Below are 22,876 nucleotides of genomic sequence, written 5' to 3' on the forward strand. Positions count from 1 at the left end.
CTTTTCCTTGTAGTCGTGGGCTTTTTGGTTCCAGGATTGGAAAATCTTGAAGATCGTGTGGTAGATGATGTATCATTGCAATATTATTGGGCGGGGGAACAGAGTGAGGGGGCAATACTGCAGGATTTGTGTCGCCTACCAAGACTATAAGGTCAGCCGTTTCGATGGTTTCGGTGTGGTCTTGTTTTTTGCTAACGTTTCTTTTTTTGATAGCTCCCTCCCTCCTCCCTCTCGTTTGCCTTACTTCTTCAGGCGTTGGGTCGGGAAAAATGTCTGGGGTTTTTTCGAGGTCACTATCCGAGAAAGCTACTGAGAGTTGGGTGGCAGAAAGATCTACGTTGTTTGGCAGACTGAGTCTGTTCGCAGACACAATCGTTGGAGTTGGGGTTGCCTGGGGATCTGGGGTTCTTGCGGTGGCTAGTAGTCCCATTGAGGATCGGCGTGCAATGGCGAGTTCAGTTGAGACTCTTCCCTCAATTAAGCTTATACTTTGATCGATAAATGTATTAGCTTTGGCGAGGAAATCGTCCATTGGACCAAGCAATTTATCTCCTATCCCATTTTTTTTGGCTTTTTTCTGTTTGTTAGATCGCGTATTCATTTTCCAATGGGTGGATTTGAGAGGATCAGAGTGTAATAAGTGCCTATATGAAGATGGCCGTGATGTAGCAGTTAGGGGGGTGGGCCGGACCGGACTCTCTCGTACTCGAACGGCCTCAAAGGCCCGCTCTTTGCCCGGTCTTCGAGTACGAGAGAGTCCCGCGCTGCGGGAGAGCACACACTATTTATGGTAGTTTGGAAAGGGCGGGGGGCGGGGCTAGAGGGAGAGCGGACCGGAAGCTGGAATCGGTCTCGCAGGGACACCTGGATCTGGTAGTCCCTGCACGCTCGCAGCCCTCAAGCCTTCCTATGCCCAAGGTTCGCCCTGGAGTGCGCCGACAAACAGCAGGCAGAGTCAGCAAGACCCTCGATGAAGCGGCACCCGCAAAGCGGGTGCGGCGAACAGCTGCTTTGGTCAGATGAGGTGAGCGCTGGTCCGCAGATACGCTGGCAGCAAAACCAGCTAGCAGGCGAAATGTCCCAAAGGTCAAGGGCAACACAGGTGGTTTTGTCAGCCGTCCGATGGGCGGGGGGCGGGGCTAGAGGGAGAGCGGACCGGAAGCTGGAATCGGTCTCGCAGGGACACCTGGATCTGGTAGTCCCTGCACGCTCGCAGCCCTCAAGCCTTCCTATGCCCAAGGTTCGCCCTGGAGTGCGCCGACAAACAGCAGGCAGAGTCAGCAAGACCCTCGATGAAGCGGCACCCGCGAAGCGGGTGCGGCGAACAGCTGCTTTGGTCAGATGAGGTGAGCGCTGGTCCGCAGATACGCTGGCAGCAAAACCAGCTAGCAGGCGAAATGTCCCAAAGGTCAAGGGCAACACAGGTGGTTTTCTCAGCCGTCCGATGGGCGGGGGGCGGGGCTAGAGGGAGAGCGGACCGGAAGCTGGAATCGGTCTCGCAGGGACACCTGGATCTGGTAGTCCCTGCACGCTCGCAGCCCTCAAGCCTTCCTATGCCCAAGGTTCGCCCTGGAGTGCGCCGACAAACAGCAGGCAGAGTCAGCAAGACCCTCGATGAAGCGGCACCCGCGAAGCGGGTGCGGCGAACAGCTGCTTTGGTCAGATGAGGTGAGCGCTGGTCCGCAGATACGCTGGCAGCAAAACCAGCTAGCAGGCGAAATGTCCCAAAGGTCAAGGGCAACACAGGTGGTTTTCTCAGCCGTCCGATGGGCGGGGGGCGGGGCTAGAGGGAGAGCGGACCGGAAGCTGGAATCGGTCTCGCAGGGACACCTGGATCTGGTAGTCCCTGCACGCTCGCAGCCCTCAAGCCTTCCTATGCCCAAGGTTCGCCCTGGAGTGCGCCGACAAACAGCAGGCAGAGTCAGCAAGACCCTCGATGAAGCGGCACCCGCGAAGCGGGTGCGGCGAACAGCTGCTTTGGTCAGATGAGGTGAGCGCTGGTCCGCAGATACGCTGGCAGCAAAACCAGCTAGCAGGCGAAATGTCCCCATCAAAGTTTGCAAAAAGTAAGAGAAAAAGTTTATCCAGATCTATCTGAGGTTAGGCGTACAAGTCATATAACACCGCCTGACTTGACTTTCAATCAACGCTTACCGTATAGAATCTGATTCTGTGACTCCTGAAAGGAGTATAGAAAAAATAGATTTATCACAAACCCCAGTAGGACCAACAGAACAGGAATTAAGTGATTGGATCCAAACTTTGAAGGTAATAGATCATGAACCTAAAGTATTAGATGTGGCTAGATTGAAAATTGACATGGAAGAATTGATAATAGGAACAATTGGAACAGATGGGCTAAAAACATACCAAGACGATGAACTGATGTTCAAGTGTAAAAGTATTACTTGGAAAGCAAAATCTATGCATGACCGATTAGAAGGATTGGCTAGTGAATTAAATGTAGATTTTGTAAAAAATAAAACCTTGCAGAAACCTTACAGAGTAGATTTTACCGAAAAGGACATTGAGAATATGAATACCGCAGGAAGATTAACCCAAATAAAAGAACTAATTGTATTATTGAAAAGATGGGGAGATGTGGATGAGTGGAAAGTAAAATGGGCAAAGAAAAAAGAAGAAGGCAGTGATAAATCCACATTAGCATTTCCAGTGAGAGAAAAGGAGAAAGTAGCAAATGAATTCCCTGTAAGAGAAATACCAGGAGGAGGATATGTACATGTTCCTTGGACTAGACAGGACATATTATCATTTACTAATGATTTTCCCAGATTGAGAGAAAAACCAGTAAAATGGTATCGACAGGTGGATCGATTTGTAAAAGTTTCAAAAGTATTATGGGAAGATTTAGATGGATTATTTGACATAGTAGTACCAGCAGATTTATGGTCTGAGTGCAAAATAAAAGTGCATTGGCGAAAGACTGAATAGGGTGACAGGTGCTCCTGGACCTGAAGTAATGAGAAAGTATGAACAAGTAATAGTGTTTCTGAAAAATAAAATTCCACCGAAAGAAACAGATTGGGTAAAGATTGACAGGACATTACAAGAACCAAAAGAATCAGTACATGCATTTTATGAGAGACTGTTGTTAGTGTTTAAACAGTACAGTGGATAGGAGGAGTTGAATGTAAAGGATATGAGTCATTTTGTGTATCATTTTGTGTTTGGATTAAGACCAGAAATAGGAGACATGATTAAACATAATTTAATGGGTTGGCAATCTTGTTCTGTAGATGAGGTATTGAGACATGCAAAATATTGTAGTCATGAAATTGAAGTAAAACAGAGAAAGCTTAAAGAAAAAGCTATGTAGGCACAAGTGAAAGTAGCCGAACATCAAGTGGCTCAATTGGAGAATAAAATTACAGAAGGAAGCCAAGGAAAAATGAAGGGAAATTTTATTAAACCTAAATTAGTAGGGAATTTGGATGAACTTAAAAAAATGTACCCTTGTCATAATTGCGGCAGGATAGGGCATTGGAAAAAAGAGTGTACGTATCCACCAAAGGTTAATACCGAAAATACATCATTGAATCCGCAGGTGTAGAATGAGGTAATTCAGCAGCCATCGCCACAGCAGCAGGTAGTTACTCAACAAAGTCAGGTGCCACAACCGCCACTTCCACACAGTGTAAATCTACAGAGATACAGTACAGAGACAGGATTCTGTGGAGGTCAGCAGGTAATTAGATCACCTAGAGTGAATGTGAGTCGGCAGTATTGGTTAAAGGAAGATGGGTGTGAATCGGATGATAGTTTCTGACGGCTACTCATCCATTGCAAAGGGGCATGATCCGTGAAGAGTAGGAAATGGGCTCCCTCCAGATAATATCGGAGTTTCTCAATAGCCCATTTAATAGCCAGGCACTCTTTTTCGATTATAGGATACTTCTGCTCCTTAGGGAATAGCTTCTGACTGAAGGATAGGATGTTCAATGCCATCAGGTGCAGCTTGTAACAACAAGGCACCCAGACCATGTTCGGAGGCATCTGTATGCAGTAGAAAGGGTTTTGAGAAATCAGGAGAGCGGAGAACAGGAGCAGAAGTTATGGCTGTCTTTAATTCCTGAAAGGCTTTCCTAGCAGCAGGTGTGGGTTGGTGAAGGTCCTTGTTTTTGACATTCTTTTGGAGTAAATCCGTTAAGGGTGTCGCCAGTTCAGAATACTGGGGAATGAAGCGCCTGTAATATCCAAGGAGACCTAGGAACGCCCTAACTTATTTTTTTGTAGATGGAAAAGGGGCCTCCACTATAGCTATTACTTTTTCTGACTGTGGCTCTATGACTCCATTACCCAAAAGATAGCCCAAATATTTCACCTCCCTAAATCCGGCTTTTGATTTCTTTGCATTAACATGCAGGCCAGCGGCTTGAAGAGCGGTGAACACCTGGGTACAGTGTTGGAGATGAGTATCCCAATCAGGACTGAAGATGACTATGTCATCTAGGTAAGCTGAGGAATATTGCTGGTGGTTTAGCAATACCTGGTTCATTAACCATTGGAAAGTGGCAGGTGCCCCATGTAACCCAAAGGGTAGGACCGTAAACTCATAAAGGCCGCTAGGGGTGGCGAAAACTGTCTTTTCTTGGTCCTCCTGTTTAAGAGGCACCTGCCAATAACCTTCAGTAAGGTCAAGTGTAGTAATGAACTGGGCTTTCCCTAACTTCTCTATAAGCTCGTCCACCCTAGGGATGGGATGAGAGTCACACTTTGATATGGAATTCACAGCACGAAAATCAATGCAAAAGCGGACAGATCCGTCCGGTTTTGGCACTAATACTATAGGGGAAGACCAGTTGCTGGTTGAGGGTTTGATAACCCCTAGGTCTAGCATGTTTTCTACTTCTTTCTCTATAGCCATCCTTCTAGCAGCCGGAATTCTGTATGGCTTTAGTTTCACTATTTTTCCTGGTTGAGTAGAGATAGTATGCTCTGCTAGTGTGGTTCTCCCTGGTAAATCAGAGAAGATGTGTGCAAAAGGGGCTAGGCTGTTCTGAATGGTGTTTTCCTGTTCCTTGGTTAGGTCTGGATTAATGACCAACTGCTTCAGTGTAGAGGTGGAAGAGGAGACGTCCTCGACGTGTTGTACATCTTGAGGAGGAGGCCCTAGCCACTTCTTAAGAAGATTAATGTGATATAGTTGGCACTTTCTAGGAGTTACCTGTATCTTATAAGATGTTAGGCCGACCTTTTCCGTCACTTTATAAGGACCCTGCCACCCGACTTGTTTTTCCCTATGGCAGTAGGCAACAGAACCAAGTCACCCACAGACAACTGTCTCCACTTCTTCCCTTTGTTATACAGTATTTGCTGCTTAGTTTGGGCCTTTTCTAAATTAGACTCAGCAAACTCTCTTAGTTTGTGTAGTTTGGATCGTAGACCTCTGGTATAGTCAAGGAAAGACTTCGTCTCCTTTTCTTGCTCCCAAACCTCTCTGGTAATTTCTAGGAGACTTCTGGGTTCTCTTCCATACAGTAGTTAGAAGGGGGAACATCCTAAGCTTGACTGTACTTGGCTCCGTACCACGTACAAAGCCAGCGGGAGCAACATGTCCCATTCTTTGCCCTCTACCGTTAAGAGTTTCTTTAGCGTATGTTTAAGAGTGGCGTTGTAGCGTTCACACAACCCATCCGTTTGGGGATGGTATGGTAGATGGATGTTTTGATATGGGAGATGTCCAGTGTCTTGCATATTTGTTTCATCAATTTTGAAACAAAAGGGGTTCCTTGATCAGTGAGGATTTCCCTAGGGAATCTCACCCGAGAAAATAGTTCCATCAACTTTTCTGAAATGTTCTGTGTGGTAGGGGTTCTTAATGGGAAGGCTTCCGGATATCTTGTGGCATAATCCACAACCACCAGAGCATATACATGCTCTTTTTTTGTGCGTGGAAGGGGTCCGATAAGGTCCATCCCGACCCTTTCAAAAGGATTGCCTATAACCGGGAGAGGTTGCAAGGGGACTGCTGGGGGTGTATATGGGTTCTTCCATGGCAAACCTCACACTCCTGACAGAACTTCGTGACATGTGCAAATATCCCCGGCCAGTAAAAATGTTGTAACAACATTTGTATGGTCTTTTGCGCTCCCCTATGTCCCGCCAAGAGATGTGAATGCGCAAAAAAAAGGACCTGTTCCCTAAAGGCTTGAGGTACTACCAACTGAGGATTATCTCCCTGATTCCCTACGCTATATAACAATTCATTCTGTACTAAGAAAGAAGGGTAGGAAGAAGAGGGTTGCTCTGCTTGTTCCCAAGCTGGTCGAAGGGTTGGGTCGTTTTTCTGCGCATATCTGAAACTAGTATCCAGGAGCCAAGGGGCTTGAGTGAGGAGGTTGTTATGCTGTGAGAGAGAGGATGGATGTTTTTGTAACCGTTCTTGCAAAAGAAAGAGAAAGGACGGTTTATCCTGACCTATTATCATTTGTTCTGGGAGCGTAGGGACAACCCCAAGCCTACCAACTAAAGACTGCCCTGTAGGAAGAGTTACTGGCATATCTATCAATGGATAAGCCTTTACATCCCCATGGACACATCTGATAGGTACTGTTCCCTTCATTACTGCCTGAGAAGGAGGAACTAAGGATTTTAGGATGACGGACTGTTTACATCCAGAATCAAGGAGCGCTTTTATTGTTGTCCCTTCTACTTGTACACTTACGTGAAAACTAGGGCCCAGTTCTGCTGAATATAAAATGGAACGTGGTATACATCCAATGTCCATGGGTTCTTCCTGCGGCCTCTTCCTGGGACAGTTCTAGCGATATGACCGCACTCTCCACATTCAAAGCACTGTGGGTTGCGTAGTGGAGGAGGGTCCAACTTGAAAGGTCTAGGTTTCAGAGGCTCTAGAACTGGCTTCACAGGTTTTCTTTCGGGGTTACCCACACTACCTGTGGGTTTTGGGGTCTTTTCTGTGTCCCAAGGCAAGGCTCTGGGCTGCGTTCTATAAAACGTTGTGGCCATCTCTACCGCTTGTTCCGGGCTAAGGTGATGGTGTTGTTTAAGCCACCTCTGAATAGGATATGGGAGAGCTTCGAGATATTGTTCCAAGTATATCATTGCCATGATTTCGTCTTTGGAATGGTTCTGGGGCTGCAGCCACTTGTCGGCAGCTCCCTTTAACTTAAAGTACAATGTCTTTGGGTTGTCAGATGGCGTACCTCTTTCTTTTCTGAATTTTACCCTGTAGGCCTCAGCGTCCATACCCATGTGGTCTAAGATTAGATCTTTAATTTCCTTATAGGAGGCATTGCTATTGGGGTTAGCCACTTGGTAAGCGGCTTGGGCTTCTCCGGTTAACAGCGGAGCAAGGAAGAAAGGCCACTTAGCTTCGGGCCACCCAGAGGCTCGTGCGGCCCTTTCAAAATTGAGAAGAAAGGCATCGGGATCCTCTCCAGTGGCGTATGTTTGAAGGGAAACATTAGGACCAGTACCCGTTCGAATTTGTAGTTGGGTGGTTAGATCTCTACGGTCTACAGCCACCTTCAACATCTGGTCGGCGTAGTTTGCTAGTCCATCTTTGATAAGTGCCCGATCTGCATTGGCAGAGGACATCTGTTTTTCCACCGCCCATTCTAGCGTTTCCTGTCCCCGAATTAATTGTTGAATGAGGTTTTCCATTTTGGAGGCGGCCTAGAAATCCCACTTTTGACACCACGTGTGGGGTGGTGGAGAAGCAAACCAGGAGTCCAGGTATCTAGTTCAGTGGGTTTATTATAAACAAGGGTTTCTAGGAGAAACAGGACGTATATAACGTCTTTACAGTCTTATTCAACCAAGATACAGCACTTTCCGGTGCAAAGCCTTCTGGGACTTGTAGTCGGTTTCGACCTCCTCTCTACTGCTGGTTTTTTGTGTCAGGATAGATGGCCGTCAATCACCGATACCCAAAATGAAAGAAACACAAAAGAATCCTGTAAGAGGATTGTTCGGAGAACATAGGGTTTGACGCGGGACGAGGGAAGTGTGGGAAGCTATCACCCTTAACCGTCACCAGTGAGTCATGCGTGCGCTACTAAAGACTGGCCCGTTATGCTGAAGCTTTCCCTCCCTTCGCTCCCTCCAGTGCGCGGCCCCAGGCAGAGGAAATGCGCCCCCGTACCTTGTGGAGCCAAGTCCCTCCAGGGCCGTGGCTCGAGTTGTCGCGTTACCAGTTAGGGTTTGGCTGCCCGTCTGTTCCGTCCTCGGGTTCTTCACCGCTCCGGCTCTCTTCCTCTCTCACGTCAGCATCTTCCGAGTGTAAGCTTTCCGCGCTGTCCTGCGGTAACACCGAGTAGGTTTTAGCAAGCGTCTTCTCCTGGCGTTCTTCATCCGTTGGTCTTGCAGAACGACTTCCTCTTTCTGCGGCACCCCATTTGAAGGACTCCGCCTCACGTGACCTGTACGCCTCCTCCGGGAAGCCTGACTCCTTAAAGGGCCAGCGGTCCCCGGTCCAGCTCTGAAAGAACATGAGAGAAGACAGGGAAAGGTAATGGGGAAAATGTTCCAACGTGTCCAATGTAGGTGTACCTGACTGTACATCCAACTCCTCCAGCTCCTCCTCACAATGTGATATTAAAAGGGGGGGGGGTTTAAAAGTTGTCTCAACACTACCCACTCGAAGACTTTATTCTGGAGTGGCTGGACAACCAGTAAAAAAATATATATACAGTTATATTTACATGTGGCACTTTTACCTGGTTAGGTAGGCTGTGGTGTCAAAAAAAGACGTAGGTGAAGTTAAAAGGGTAGGTCTACATGTTTCAACCTTCGTGTGATTATAGAGGTTTTCGTCAGGACCAGTGTATTTCAGGCTGGGTGGTCTACACACGCTAAGGTGTATCCTTCCCAAGCCTGGTGATGTAAGTGAAATCACAAACCAGTGATATCTAAAAAGTATTGTTCTCCGTGTAGTCTCGAATAAAAACCTGTGGCGAAAATGGGGAGAGAGGGTGCTGTGAGGGCAGGCTAATCCAGTGCAAACATAAATTGTGATTTGTGCACTGTGTGGGAAAAGCCCATTTACAGACAGAAGCAATCATAACTGGAGCAGGCTTACGTGCTATTAGTGAAAGGAACACGCGTCTACTGCCATCCAGTTGTGTTGTATCGTGACTGATAGAAAAACGATTGCCGCTGTGCCCGTGAGTCTCCGGAACATGAGTGGGTAAGGCTCATGAGGAAGTAACTTTATCCGTGTCAAAGCCCCGTTAACGGAGCGTGCCGTGATTTGTACGAACAATAAATATAGTAATGCAGTGAAAAACAGATCTATAAGATCTATTTAAAAAGACACACACACAACAACTCTAGCATACAGGCAGCACAAGCAGTCATACACATGCGAACAGGTATAAGAAACATTTTTACTCGAAGCACGCTGATTCAGGGCTTCATGAGCTCCCCCGACCCTGCTTTACCGTGCAACCACCATCTAGAACAGAAAGTGGTAGGGTAGTGAGAGGATCTCAACGGTTCCGTCGAACCTAGACTCATCGAGTTGGGAGATTGTTTTAAAGCTTACTTGTGGCATCAGGAAGTCAGGCTGATTAGTCTAGCAGCGGTTAGCTCGGGAGCTCCGTGGGAGTGAGGTACGCGCTCTAACACGTAGCTTAAGTATACTTCTGTGTTTGCCGGGAGTGGGCGTGGCGTAGTCACGTGTTGCCCGGTTGCTGGGGTAACTAGTGCTCGAGTCAGACGCCAGGCTTGCGCAGCCTCAGACGGTTGTGCAGCCTTGTTAGCATTGGGAGCCCTGGGATACAATGAAAGTTGAAGAAAGCAAGGAAACGCTCGTCAGCGTAGTGATGGGACAGAGGTAATTAAAAGTAAGGGAGATTATCAGAAACAGGATCTTTTCTTGATCCTGCAGGGGATAGAATCTTATAACGGGTCAGTTTTTCATGAACTTGAAGCAGATATAGAACAATGGTTTTAACTGGAGAGCACTGTGTTCCAGGGAATATTGTCGTTAAGACCTGTAATCTGGGTGGACAGTCTATATATCCAACGTTGCTCTTTTTCATAGAGTCGTTGTGATAGTCTGTCGCCCAGTGTTAGCTGTTCTATGACAGTCCATGTCATATTATTGGGTGTGTGGTTCATGGAAAGGTAGTGCTCGGTCAGTTTAGTCATAGATTTTTTGCACCGAATGGTGCTTCTATGTTCGCCAATTCTTTGCTTGACCTTTCTGCTGGTCATACCTACGTAGCAAAGTTTGCAGGGACAGATGATAAGGTATACTACGTTTGTACTGTTACAGTTTGTATGGGACCTTATGGTCCAAATTTTTCCTGGTTCCATGGAAAGAGTTTTAGTGTTTTCCGTCAGGTGGCACACGCTGCAATTGCCACATTTATAGTGCCCAGTGACGTTTGGGAGGCCCCACGCATTCAGGACTGTAGAAGATGGTGTTCCAGGGTTTTTGGGTCTAGTATTCACGACCACGTCCCTTATGCTCCTGGCTCGTTTGAAGGAAAAAATGGGCTTTACTCATTTCATGTTGCCAGTGTTGAGTATCTTCCAATGTTTCTGGATGGCTTTGGTCACACTGTTTGATGCCGGGCTATAAGTGGTCACACAGGTCAGTGGAATGTCATTGTTGGTCTTTGTGACATCTTCCAGAAGTATCTCACGTTGCTGGTTTCTGGTTCTTTTTTGGCATTTGCTTAGGATCTTTTTTGGGTAACCTCTAGACTCCAGTTTAGAAGTAAGATCTTTTGCTTGATCTCGATAGTCGTTCAGGTTGCTGCAGTTCCGGCGTATTCTAAGGAATTGCCCGTATGGCAGGTTTTCTCTCAGTGGTCTGGGGTGAAAACTATCAAACCTAAGCAAGTTGTTTTTTGCTGTAGGTTTGTAATGGGTTTTTGTGTGCAGACGTCCATTTTCCTTGTTTATGACCAGATCCAGAAAGACCATGTTCTTGGGGTCTTTTGTGTGGGTGAACCTCAGATTGTCGTCCTTGGAGTTGAGCCAGTCAAAGAAAGAAATCAAAGTTGCTTCCGATCCCTGCCATATGACAAAAATGTCATCTATATAACATTTCCAAAACGTTATATAGGATCCGAAGGGGTTATCGTCATTCAAGATGAACTGTTCTTCAAAGTTGTGCACGTATAGTCCGGCTACACTTGGAGCAAATGTGCTGCCCATCGAAGTACCCCCTATTTGTAGGTACAATGTTCCTTCAAACTCAAAGAAATTTCTCTTCAGTGCCAGTCTGGCGCACTCTAAAATGAAGTTCTTGGGTGTCCTTTGTGTCCATTCTTCTTCATTAAGGACCTTCTCCAGGACTTTCAGGGTGTCGTCCTGGGGTATGCTTGTATAGAGGCTCTCTATGTCAAAACACACGAGTAGAGTATTTTCGTCCACTTCAATCTGGTCGAGTAGTTGTAGGAGATTTTTTGTGTCCCGTAAGTACGTAGTAGTTTTTTGAACAATCGGTTTCAGGAATACGTCGCAGAAGCGGGATAGAGGTTCCAGTAGTGATCCTATACCTGATACTATGGGTCTTCCCGGTGGGGGATGTTTATTTTTGTGCATTTTGGGGAGGGTATAGAAATACGGCGTTTTGCCCTCATTGTTACACAGAAAATCACCCTTTTGCTTCGAGATGAAACCCATAGCTTCCACGTGTTCCACGAGGGATTTTATTTCTTGTTTCAGATCTTGTGTGGGGTCACTTGGTAGTTTCCGATAGTTCCGCTCATCTGCTAGTAGTCGTAGGGATTCATTCTGGTACATAGTCTTATCCTGTATGACTATTCTTCCACCCTTGTCGGCTGGTTTGATCACTATTGTTTCACAGTTTCTCAGGTCATCAAGGGCTTTCCGTTCTCTTTTGTTGAGATTAGTGTAGGGTTTTGGTGGTTGTAATTTTTCAATGTCATTGAACACCGCTTGTTCGAAGGCTGATAGTTCCACTGGGGTTGTGTGTGGCGGTGGTAGAAAGGTTGATTTTAAACGTAATCCGGTCTCATTGAGATCATCGTTTGTCACCGAATTTTCCCCTTTCTTTTCGAAAAAGGCTTTGAGCTTTAGTTTCCGGAAAAAGGTTGCCAGTTCGCAGTGTAACTGGACTTTGTCCAATCTAGGTGTCTGGACATAACCGAGTCCTTTATTAAGGACTTCTATTTCAGTGATTGGCAGAGGTCTGGAGGCCAGATTGGTTACTAGGTCTTGCTGCTGCTCGGACCTGGTTGTTGGTTCTTGCTCCTTGTGTGGTTCCCTACTGGATCCTCGGTTGACCAGTGTACCTGGTTGGGTGTCTTTTGCCTTCCCCTTCTGCCCCTGCCTAAAAAAGGCGGCTGGTAGTTGTTTGGTGGAAAAAAGGGTTGTTGGAAAGGGGGTTGCCACCCATACATTTGTGGTGGGTGGGCGAACGGATCCTGGAATCCTAGCATCATTGGTGGATAAGGCATCCAGTTATTTTGTGTTCTGTTTCGCCCCCTTCCTCTTCCTCTCCCTTTTTGTTTCATGCTCCCAGTGCTCGAATTGCTTGATACGGAGTCGTTGCTGGAGGCATCAGAATCATTGTCAGTTTTGGTGGGAGCAGTGTAGTCTGGATCGGAGTTCGGATATGCTTTCTTAAAAGGGAAGCGTTTCAGATCCTTCTGAAACTTCTGGGCTTTTTGTTGGGTCAGGTTGTCTTTGTATTCTGTCATTTCTTTATTTATCTCGTCAAGTCTCTTTTTATAGCCTGTAATGGTAGTTTTCATCTGACCTTCTGTCTGTTGTATTTCAATTTTTATTTTTTCGGAGAGGCGGACCGCTGTCTTGAGGATCAGCACTATCCAATCATGCGTGCAGTGCCACGTAATCAGTGACCAGTCTTTTCTAAACGTCGCATCTTTAAGGAAAATTCGGGGAGCGTTTGTCACCAGTAGGCCCTTTGGTGCCATATTGTTGTTGAGATTTTCTTTTAAGATTGTACCATGTAAAATAGTTCTTATTCTGTTCCGTTTGAGTTCTGTCAAGTTCTTCCATTCAGTTGTTTGTGAGATGCTCTGTGATATATTGGCATCTGCGAAGATTGATAAATCTCCCATTATCGCATCCACTTCCGCCGCGGAATACGAAAGGCATGTGTTTTCGCTCATGGTTGTGAGTGTATGCCTCGTGTAGTGTGTGCGAGGTGGATAAAAGCAAAAACTCTCGCAGCTGTGCGCTGCCCAATATACTGTAAACAATTGGGAGAGAAAGGGTGGTTAGACCTTTAGAGGTCTAGTAGGAACTCCTTGTCCCCTTGGATTTAATAATTAAACAAAACTAGTGGTTACTCCTTCATTTGTTTAATTATTAAATCCAAGGGGACCTCTGTCAACCACTGAAATCGAAGTCCTTAATAAAGTACTCGGTTATCTCCCGACACCTAGATTGGACAAAGTCCAGTTACACTGCGAACTGGCAACCTTTTTCCGGAAACTAAAGCTCAAAGCCTTTTTCGAAAAGAAAGGGGATAATTCGGTGACAAACGATGATCCCAATGAGAACGGATTACGTTTAAAATCAACCTTTCTACCACCGCCACACACAACCCCAGTGGAACTATCAGCCTTCGAACAAGCAGTGTTCAATGACATTGAAAAATACAACCACCGAAACCCTACACTAATCTCAACAAAAGAGAACGGAAAGCCCTCGATGACCTGAGAAACTGTGAAACAATAGTGATCAAACCAGCCGACAAGGGTGGAGGAATAGTCATACAGGATAAGACTATGTACCAGAATGAATGCCTACGACTACTAGGAGATGAGCGGAACTATCGGAAACTACCAAGTGACCCCACACAAGATCTGAAACAAGAAATAAAATCCCTTGTGGAACAAGGGGAAGCTATGGGTTTCATCTCGAAGCAAGAGGGTGATTTTCTGTGTAACAATGAGGGCAAAACGCTGTATTTCTATAGCCTCCCCAAAATGCACAAAAATAAACATCCCCCACCGGGAAGACCCATAGTATCAGGTATAGGATCACTACTGGAACCTCTGTCCCGCTTCTGCGACGTATTCCTGAAACCGATTGTTCAAAAAACTACTACGTACTTACGGGACACAAAAAATCTCCTACAACTACTCGACCAGATTGAAGTGGACAAAAATACTCTACTCGTGAGTTTTGACATAGAGAGCCTCTATACAAGCATACCCCAGGACGACACCCTGAAAGTCCTGGAGAAGGTCCTTAATAAAGAAGAATGGACACAAAGGACACCCAAGAACTACATTTTAGAGTGCGCCAGACTGTCACTGAAGAGAGTTTGAAGGAACATTGTACCTACAAATAGGGGGTACTTCGATGGGCAGCACGTTTGCTCCAAGTGTAGCCGGACTATACGTGCACAACTTTGAAGAACAGTTCATCCTGAATGACGATAACCCCTTTGGATCCTATATAACGTTTTGGAAACGTTATAAAGATGACATTTATGTCATCTTGCAGGGATCGGAAGCAACTTTGCTTTCTTTCTTTGACTGGCTCAACTCCAGGGACGACAATCTGAGGTTCACCTACACAAAAGACCCCACAAACATGGTCTTTCTGGATCTGGTCATAAACAAGGAATATGGACGTCTGCACAAAAAAACCCATTACAAACCTACAGCAAAAAACAACTTGCTTAGGTTTGATAGTTTTCACCCCAGACCAATGAGAGAAAACCTGCCATACGGGCAATTCCTTTGAATACGCCGGAACTGCAGCAACCTGAACGACTATCGAGATCAAGCAAAAGATCTTACTTCTAAACTGGAGTCTAGAGGTTACCCAAAAAAGATCCTAAGCAAATGCCAAAAAAGAGCCAGAAACCAGCAACATGAGATACTTCTGGAAGATGTCACAAAGACCAACAATGACATTCCACTGACCTGTGTGACCACTTATAGCCCGGCATCAAAAAGTGTGACCAAAGCCATCCAGAAACATTGGAAGATACTCAACACTGGCAACATGAAATCGGAAAAGCCCCTTTTTTCCTTCAAACGAGCCAGGAGCATAAGGGACGTGGTCGTGAATACTAGACCCAAAAACCCTGAAACACCATCTTCTACAGTCCTGAATGCGTGTGGCCTCCCAAATGTCACTGGGCACTACAAATGCGGCAATTGCAGAGTGTGTGACACCTGACGGAAAACACTAAAACTCTTTCCTTGGAACCAGGAAAAATTTGGACCATCAGGTCCCATACAAACTGAAACAGTACAAACGTAGTATACCTTATCATCTGTCCCTGCAAACTTCGCTACGTAGGTATGACCAGCAGGAAGGTCAAGCAAAGAATTGGCGAACATAGAAGCATCATTCGGTGCAAAAAATCTATGACTAAACTGACAGAGCACTACCTTTCCATGGACAACACGCCCAATGATATGACATGGACTGTCATAGAACAGCTAACACCGGGCGACAGACTATCACAATGACTCTATGAAAAAGAGCAACGTTGGATATATGGACTGTCCACCAAGATTACAGGTCTTAACGACAATATTCCCTGGAACACAGTGCTCTCCAGTTAAAACCATTGTTCTATATCTGCTTCAAGTTCATGAAAAACTGACCCGTTATAAGATTCTATCCCCTGCAGGATAGAGAAAAGATCCTGTCTCTGATAATCTCCCTTACTTTTAATTACCTCTGTCCCATCACTACGCTGACAAGCGTTTCCTTGCTTTCTTCAACTTGCATTGTATCCCAGGGCTCCCAACGCTAACAAGGCTGCACAACCGTCAGAGGCTGCGCAAGCCTGGCGTCTGACTCGAGCACTAGTTACCCCAGCAACCGGGCAACACGTGACTACGCCACGCCCACTCCCGGCAAACACGGAAGTAAACTTAAGCTTCGCGTTAGAGCCCGTACCTCACTCCCACGGAGCTCCCGAGCGAACCGCTGCTTGGCTAATCAGCCTGACTTCCTGATGCCACAAGTAAGCTTCAAAACAATCTCCCGACTCGATGAGTCTAGGTTCAACAGAACCGTTGAGATCCTCTCACTTCCCTACCACTTTCTGTTCTAGATGGTGGTTGCACAGTAAAGCAGGGTCGGGGGAGCTCATGAAGCCCTGAATCAGCGTGCTTCGAGTAAGAATGTTTCTTATACCTGTTCGCATGTGTATGACTGCTTGTGCTGCCTGTATGCTAGAGTTGTTGTGTGTGTGTCTTTTTAAATAGATCTTATAGATCTGTTTTTCGCCGCATTACTATATTTATTGTTCGTACAAGTCACGGCACGCTCTGTTAACGGGGCTTTGACACGGTTAAAGTTACTTCCTCATGAGCCTTACCCACTCATGTTCCGGACACTCACGGGTACAGCGGGAATCGTTTTTCTATCAGTCACGATACAACACAACTGGATGGCAGTAGACGCATGTTCCTTTCACTAATAGCACGTAAGCCTGCTCCAGTTTTGATTGCTCTGTCCGTAAGCGGGCTTTTCCCACACAGTGCACAAATCACAATTTCTCTGTATGTTTGCACTGGATTAGCTTGCCCTCACAGGACCCTCTATCCCCGTTTTCTCCACAGGTTTTTATTCGAGACTACACGGAGAACAATACTTTTTAGAAATCACCAGTTTGTGATTTCACTTACATCACCAGGCTTGGGAAGGATACACCTTAGCGTGTGTAGACCACCCAGCCTGAAATACACTGGTCCTGACGAAAACCTCTATAATCACACGAAGGTTGAAACATGTAGACCTACCCTTTTAACTTCACCTACGTCTTTTTTTGACACCACAGCCTACCTAACCAGGTAAAGGTGCCACATATAAATATAACTGTATATATATTTTTTTACTGGTTGTCCAACCACTCCAGAATAAAGTCTTTGAGTGGGTAGTGTTGAGACAACTTTTAAACCCCCTCCCCTTTTAATATCACATATAAACAAAAATAACCAGCTCCACTGTAATCAGGTGCGTAGCTCACATGGATGGCACTCAGCTATCCGGGTGGGACCCCGATGATGAAGCATGTCACCAACCAGGTTGGTGAGTGAGGGGTCTTCTAAGGACAAAGGATTGTCCCAGATTGGGTCGCAGGGCATGCACCTCAATACCGCAGTAAATGTACAGGTATTTAGTACCTTTAGTGGTTACTCCTTCATTTGTTTAATTATTAAGTCCAAGGGGACCAGGAGTTCCTACTAGACCTCTAAAGGTCTAACCACCCTTTCTCTCCCAATTGTTTACAGAAGTTCAAAATCTACCTCTCTCTAGAGAACAGATCCAAGTCGTAGGTGTAGCTAATAGGCAAATTAAAACATCCCTAACAAAACCAGTTGAAGTAGAGATTGAAAATTTCAAAGATATGCACCGAATTGTGGTGTGTGACAGTAGTCCCGTTAACCTGTTAGGCAGAGATATTCTATGTAAGATGAACTATGCCATATACTCTTCACCAGATGGCATTGAACTACAAACCACAGATGAAGATAGCCTGTACAAAATGACAATGAAACTGATAGAAGCAGAAAAGAATGAAATGTTTCCTGTGTTTGATCGAGAAAAGATACCTGGCGAATTGAAAGAGGTGGTTAAAGAACAAGTGTGGGATTTTACAGGTGAAGACATTGGATTAATGAAAGTTGTAGATCCGGTAAAAGTTTCTATAAAGGAAGGAGTGAGTTACCCAAATATTCCACATTATAAAATGACAGCAGAAACAATTGAAGGACTAACCCCAGTGATAAACAAAATGATTGAACAAGGCATTTTAAGCGAGATAGAAAGCAGTCCTTGTAATTCACCTATAATGGGAGTGAAAAAGTCTGATGGAATGCTTAGGATAGTGCAGGATTTGAGAAAGGTTAATAAGATTGTTGTCCCATGTTGTCCAATTGTGCCAAATCCAGCAGTAATCCTATATCAAATTCCACATAAGGCAAAATGGAATACTGTCATTGATCTATGTAATGCGTTCTTTACTGTTCCATTACATCCTGAAAGCCAGCCAATATTTGTGTTCCGGTTCGGAGACCGTGTCTTAGCATGGTGTCGAATCCCTCAGGGCTATACTGAGAGTCCGTCCATCTTTAATCAATTGCTAAAGAAATCATTAGAAAGTTTGAACATGCCTGGAGAATCTGTATTGGTTCAATATATTGATGACCTATTGGTGGCATCAAAAACAAAAGATGCATGTGTATCAGACACTGTTGCATTGTTGAATCATTTGGCAGAAGAAGGACATAAAGTGTCTCCATCGAAATTACAATTTTGTCAAAAAGAAGTACAATATTTAGGTCATAAAATTGCTAAAGGAAATAGGCAAGTCACTGTAGAAAGAATCAAAACGATACAAGGAATGCAGCCCCCAAAAACACAAAGACAAGTGAGAATGTTCTTAGGAATGGTAGGTTATTGTCGACAAGGGATTAGTGGATTTTCACTGATAGCGAAACCTTTACAAAGATTAACAAGAGCAGATGTAAAGGACCCTATAGTACTGAACAAGGCTGAAATGGAAGCATTCGAACAGCTAAAAACAAGTTTATGTGAAGTCCCAGCCTTAGGAATGCCTGATTATGAAAAAGAGTTTGAGCTATATTGCAGTGAACTACAAGGATGTGCATTGTCAGTCCTAATTCAAAGGCATGGAAAAAAACCAAACTGAGAAAACCAATTGCATATTTCTCAGCTTTTTTGGATCCAGTTGCAAAAGCCTTTACCAGGTTGATTGAAAGCAGTAGCAGCTACAAGTGTAAGTCTGGAACAAAGCGAAGGGATATTGATGGGATTTCCTGTGAGGGTATATGCACCTTATTCTGTGGAGATTCTCCTCACTAGGACAAAAACCCAGTTCCTTACTAATAACAGGATGACAAAATATGAGAAAACAATTCTAGGTGCAGATAATGTGACAATTTCATGATGTGTGAATGTAAATCCATCTACATTGTTACCTGATGTCATGGAAGCTGAAGTAAGAAATGAGGTTGATCAAAAGTGTTTGGATGTTCTTGAATATTGTACCAAACCAAGACCTGATATCAAAGATGAACCATTGCCTGAATCTGACTATGTAATGTTTGTTGATGGTTCATGTCTCAGAACGGATGAAGGTGCTCTGAGTGCTGCATATGCTGTATGCACAGTAGCAGATGTCCTTGAAGCATCTTGTCTGAAAGGAATTCGTTCTGCCCAAATAGCAGAATTGATTGCTTTGATTCAAGCATGTGAACTAGGAAAAGAGATAAGAATTACCATAGTGACTGGCCATCAGTATGGATTTGGGGTTGTCTGTGGTCCCAAAGAGGTTATTTAACTTCTGCAGGATCCCCCATTCGAAATGCTGAATTTGTGAAAATGTTGATTGATGCAATTCAATTGCCTGATAAAATAGCTGTCGTGAAATGTGCAGCACACACAAAAGGAGATGACTATGTCACCAGAGGTAACCGGTATGTTGATTCCATTGCAAAATACTGTGCTAAAAATCTAGCACCCATAAATCGGGACAGAAAAGAAGAACATGTTTCAAGTCCTTTAATGCTAACCACAGTAGTTGAGACTTGGCAGGAATTGAGACAGATGCAGGAAGAAGCTAGTGAAGAGGAGAAAAACATATGGCTGAAGGCAGGATTTAGACAAAGAGAAGAAGATGACATTTGGGTTTACAAGGATGAAAGACCAGTAATGCCTGATAACATGATTTCAAATATGGGCCGAATGTACCATGGTCAAGCTCATATTGGAAGAGACGCAATGATTAGAATATTTAGACAAACATGGTATATCCCTAAGTTTAGGATGATTGCTGAGAGCCTGTGCCAGAGATGTCTGGTGTGCCAGCAATTTAATCCAAGACGAAAGACAGTTGTGAGTTTGGGAACCATAGGACGGGAGGGAGGTCCATTTACACTAATGCAGTTAGATTTTATTGAACTACCACCTTGTAACAGACTCAGATATGTACTAGAGATCATTTGTCAGTTTTCACAGTGGGTAGAAGCTTTCCCCACTAGGAGGAATGATGGAGTAACTGTTGCAAAATTGTTGTTGCGTGAAATTATACCACGCTACGGTTTCCCAGTAACTATTGAGACAGATCGTGGATCGCATTTTCAGAATGAGTTATTGCAAATGATTTGTGAAGCACTGGACATTCGTCAGAAATTGCATTGTGCTTACAGACCACAGACTTCTGGGATAGTTGAACAAGTGAATGGAACAATAAAAAACAGAATTGCAAAAATGTGCTTGGCTACTGGACTGAAGTGGCCGGATGCATTGCCACTTGTTTTGATGACCTTAAGGAGCATACCTGATAAAAAGACTGGACTAAGTCCACATGAGATTTTAATGGGAAGAGTGATGAGACAAGCATTTGTGCCAGTTGATAAATTGTTAACTATTAATGAGGACATCATACTGGATTACTGCAAAAACCAGTCTGACGTGGTCATTTTTGTGTTCCATCAGGTGGAAACTGAGTCAAATACGAAAGAAAAACATCCATCTCATGATCTAGTACCTGGAGATTGGGTTCGTATAAAAGTGCACCGAAGAAGAAACTGCTTATTGCCCCGCTGGCAGAGACCAAGACAGGTAATTCTGGTCAGCACAACTGCAGTTAAATGTGCTGGAGTAAAGAGGTGGGTGCACGCCAGCCACACCATCCGAGCCCTAGGCCTGAGAATCCACAGGAGGAAGGTGAAAGCACAATTGATTCTGATTCTGAAGGTGAACCAGAAAGAGATCCAGATACTGAAGCTCGACCTGGTTGTCGACATCTGGAGATATCAAATGCTAGCTCTGCATATGAAGGAGAAGGTGAGACTATTGAAGTACCAAATTTTGAAGATCGACCTGAAAGTCGAGATTTGGTAGAGACTGATACCAGTAAGGACACTGAGGAAAGCGAAGATAAAACTGGTGTTCAGGAAGATACTGAAGAACAGTCAGAAAGCTGGAACCAAAATCCTGAAGCTGGAAAAGAGGATAGAACTCACGATAAGGATGAGCTTCCAAGTACCAGTTCTGGAGATATTCCTAACAGAGTGAAAGTACTGGCCAAAGAGAAAGCAGATTCGGAGAAAGGACACGACATTATAAAGTTCATCATAAATGAAACTGTCAAAATTCTGAAACTGAAACTGATGACAGTGAAGATGAAACTCAATTGAGAAGGAGTTCAAGAAAAAGAGCTTGGAGAATGTAACGTAACACTATTGAACCAAAAACAAAAAGAGCTCGTAAAGGAGATAATTGGCCCAAAGGAGCTGATGGACTGAAATTTAAACTGGTTAATAAAGCAAGAGAACCAGAAGATCAAGTAAATGAAATAACCAGTCAAAAAGAGTTGCTGGGAAAGAAAATAAAGGTTGTTCAAAGGCTAAATAGAGTAAGGAGACCAAATCAAAAATATAAGTCACCTGATTCGACTTACATGATCTTACCTCCTATAGGTGAAGAAAACAGCAGCCAAGAGAACTTGAATTGTCAAGGCAAAGAGAAAGAAAGTTAGTAAGACTGTGACTCAGAGGAAGGAAAATAAATATTTGATTTGAAATTGGGAACAAGAAAGACATAAGGGAAACAAGATTTGAAAATCTTGGTGAGAAAAAATGGCTACTAACAATGTAACTAAATAAAATTGTGCTATCTTTAGAAAATGATGTAGAATGTGGTTAATATGCCCTGGATTATTAATGTTGATATGGTTATTTTTAGCTATTATTATTCTTTAGACCAGATTTTGATAAAATGAAAGCTAATGCAAGTATGAATGAAAGAAATAATGAATTAAAAGGTGAAAAGTTATATGTGTATAAGCCAGAGGTGCATAAAGATAACTCGATAAGTGACTCAAGAAATACTTTTTCAAGATTATTATCTGAGTATGTTAAGACTATGGATGCGAGTGACTGTTACGTATGTATAAAATTGCCAGCATTAGTTTCGGAGGGGGTGACTTACCAACATCTTCCACTTACATATGGAGTTACATGCAGTGTGTTAACAAGTTTATTTTATAGAACAGGTAAATTGGAGTATTATTATTCAAATTCTGATGATTTTTTTGCGAAACTGAAAATTGTAGTCGAACTAAACAAAATTAAGCATGCAAAAGTTTTTGGAGAATATTTTTTGGAAACACAAGAGTTGACTCATGATTATGCATTTAAACATAATTTGACTTGTAAAATGAGGAATGAAGGAAAAGCTTTTTTAGATATGGTTGAAGAGAGAAGAAATCAGTACAAAAGGAGGGAAAAAGTGAAGCACACTAAATTTAATATGTGGACGTTTGATGATGAAAACATTGAAGGGCATAATGTAAATGTGGCCATAAACATAGATACACCATTATTAGGGAAATTATGTATTCAAAGAGATAACACTGTGTATGATAATTATTTTGTGGGAGCGAGTCAATGTGAAGATACATTTGTTATAAAAGGAGGTTGGGGATTTAAAGGTGGAAATGACCCGGTCATTCCTGGGATCTACTTCTTGTGTGGGAACAAAGCTTATTATAGATTGCCTGATCATTGGTATGGGTCCTGTTATATAGGCCTGGTCTTTCCTAAACTTTTCCATGTAGACAGAGGTACTAACGGAATACATGAGATAGGTAAACCTTTAAGTCGTAGAAAAAGAGAAAGTGTGTTAGAAATAATAGGTGATGTTTTTAGGAGCACTGATACCAGCAGTGGGTATATCCTTTAATGCAAACAAAATTCAAAAATTGTCAACGATAGTAGATCGTTTGTCAACAGACACCGCAGGTGGATTTTTAATGGTAAACACTGAAATGGTTGCTATGAGGGCTATGGTGATGCAAAATCGTCTTGCTCTTGATATAATCTTGGCAAAAGAAGGTGGAGTTTGTGGAATTTTGAAAGTACAACATTGCTGTACTTAC

This window comes from Lissotriton vulgaris, chromosome 3_1 (genome assembly GCF_964263255.1).
Source record: "Lissotriton vulgaris chromosome 3_1, aLisVul1.2, whole genome shotgun sequence".
Lineage (NCBI taxonomy): Eukaryota > Metazoa > Chordata > Amphibia > Caudata > Salamandridae > Lissotriton > Lissotriton vulgaris.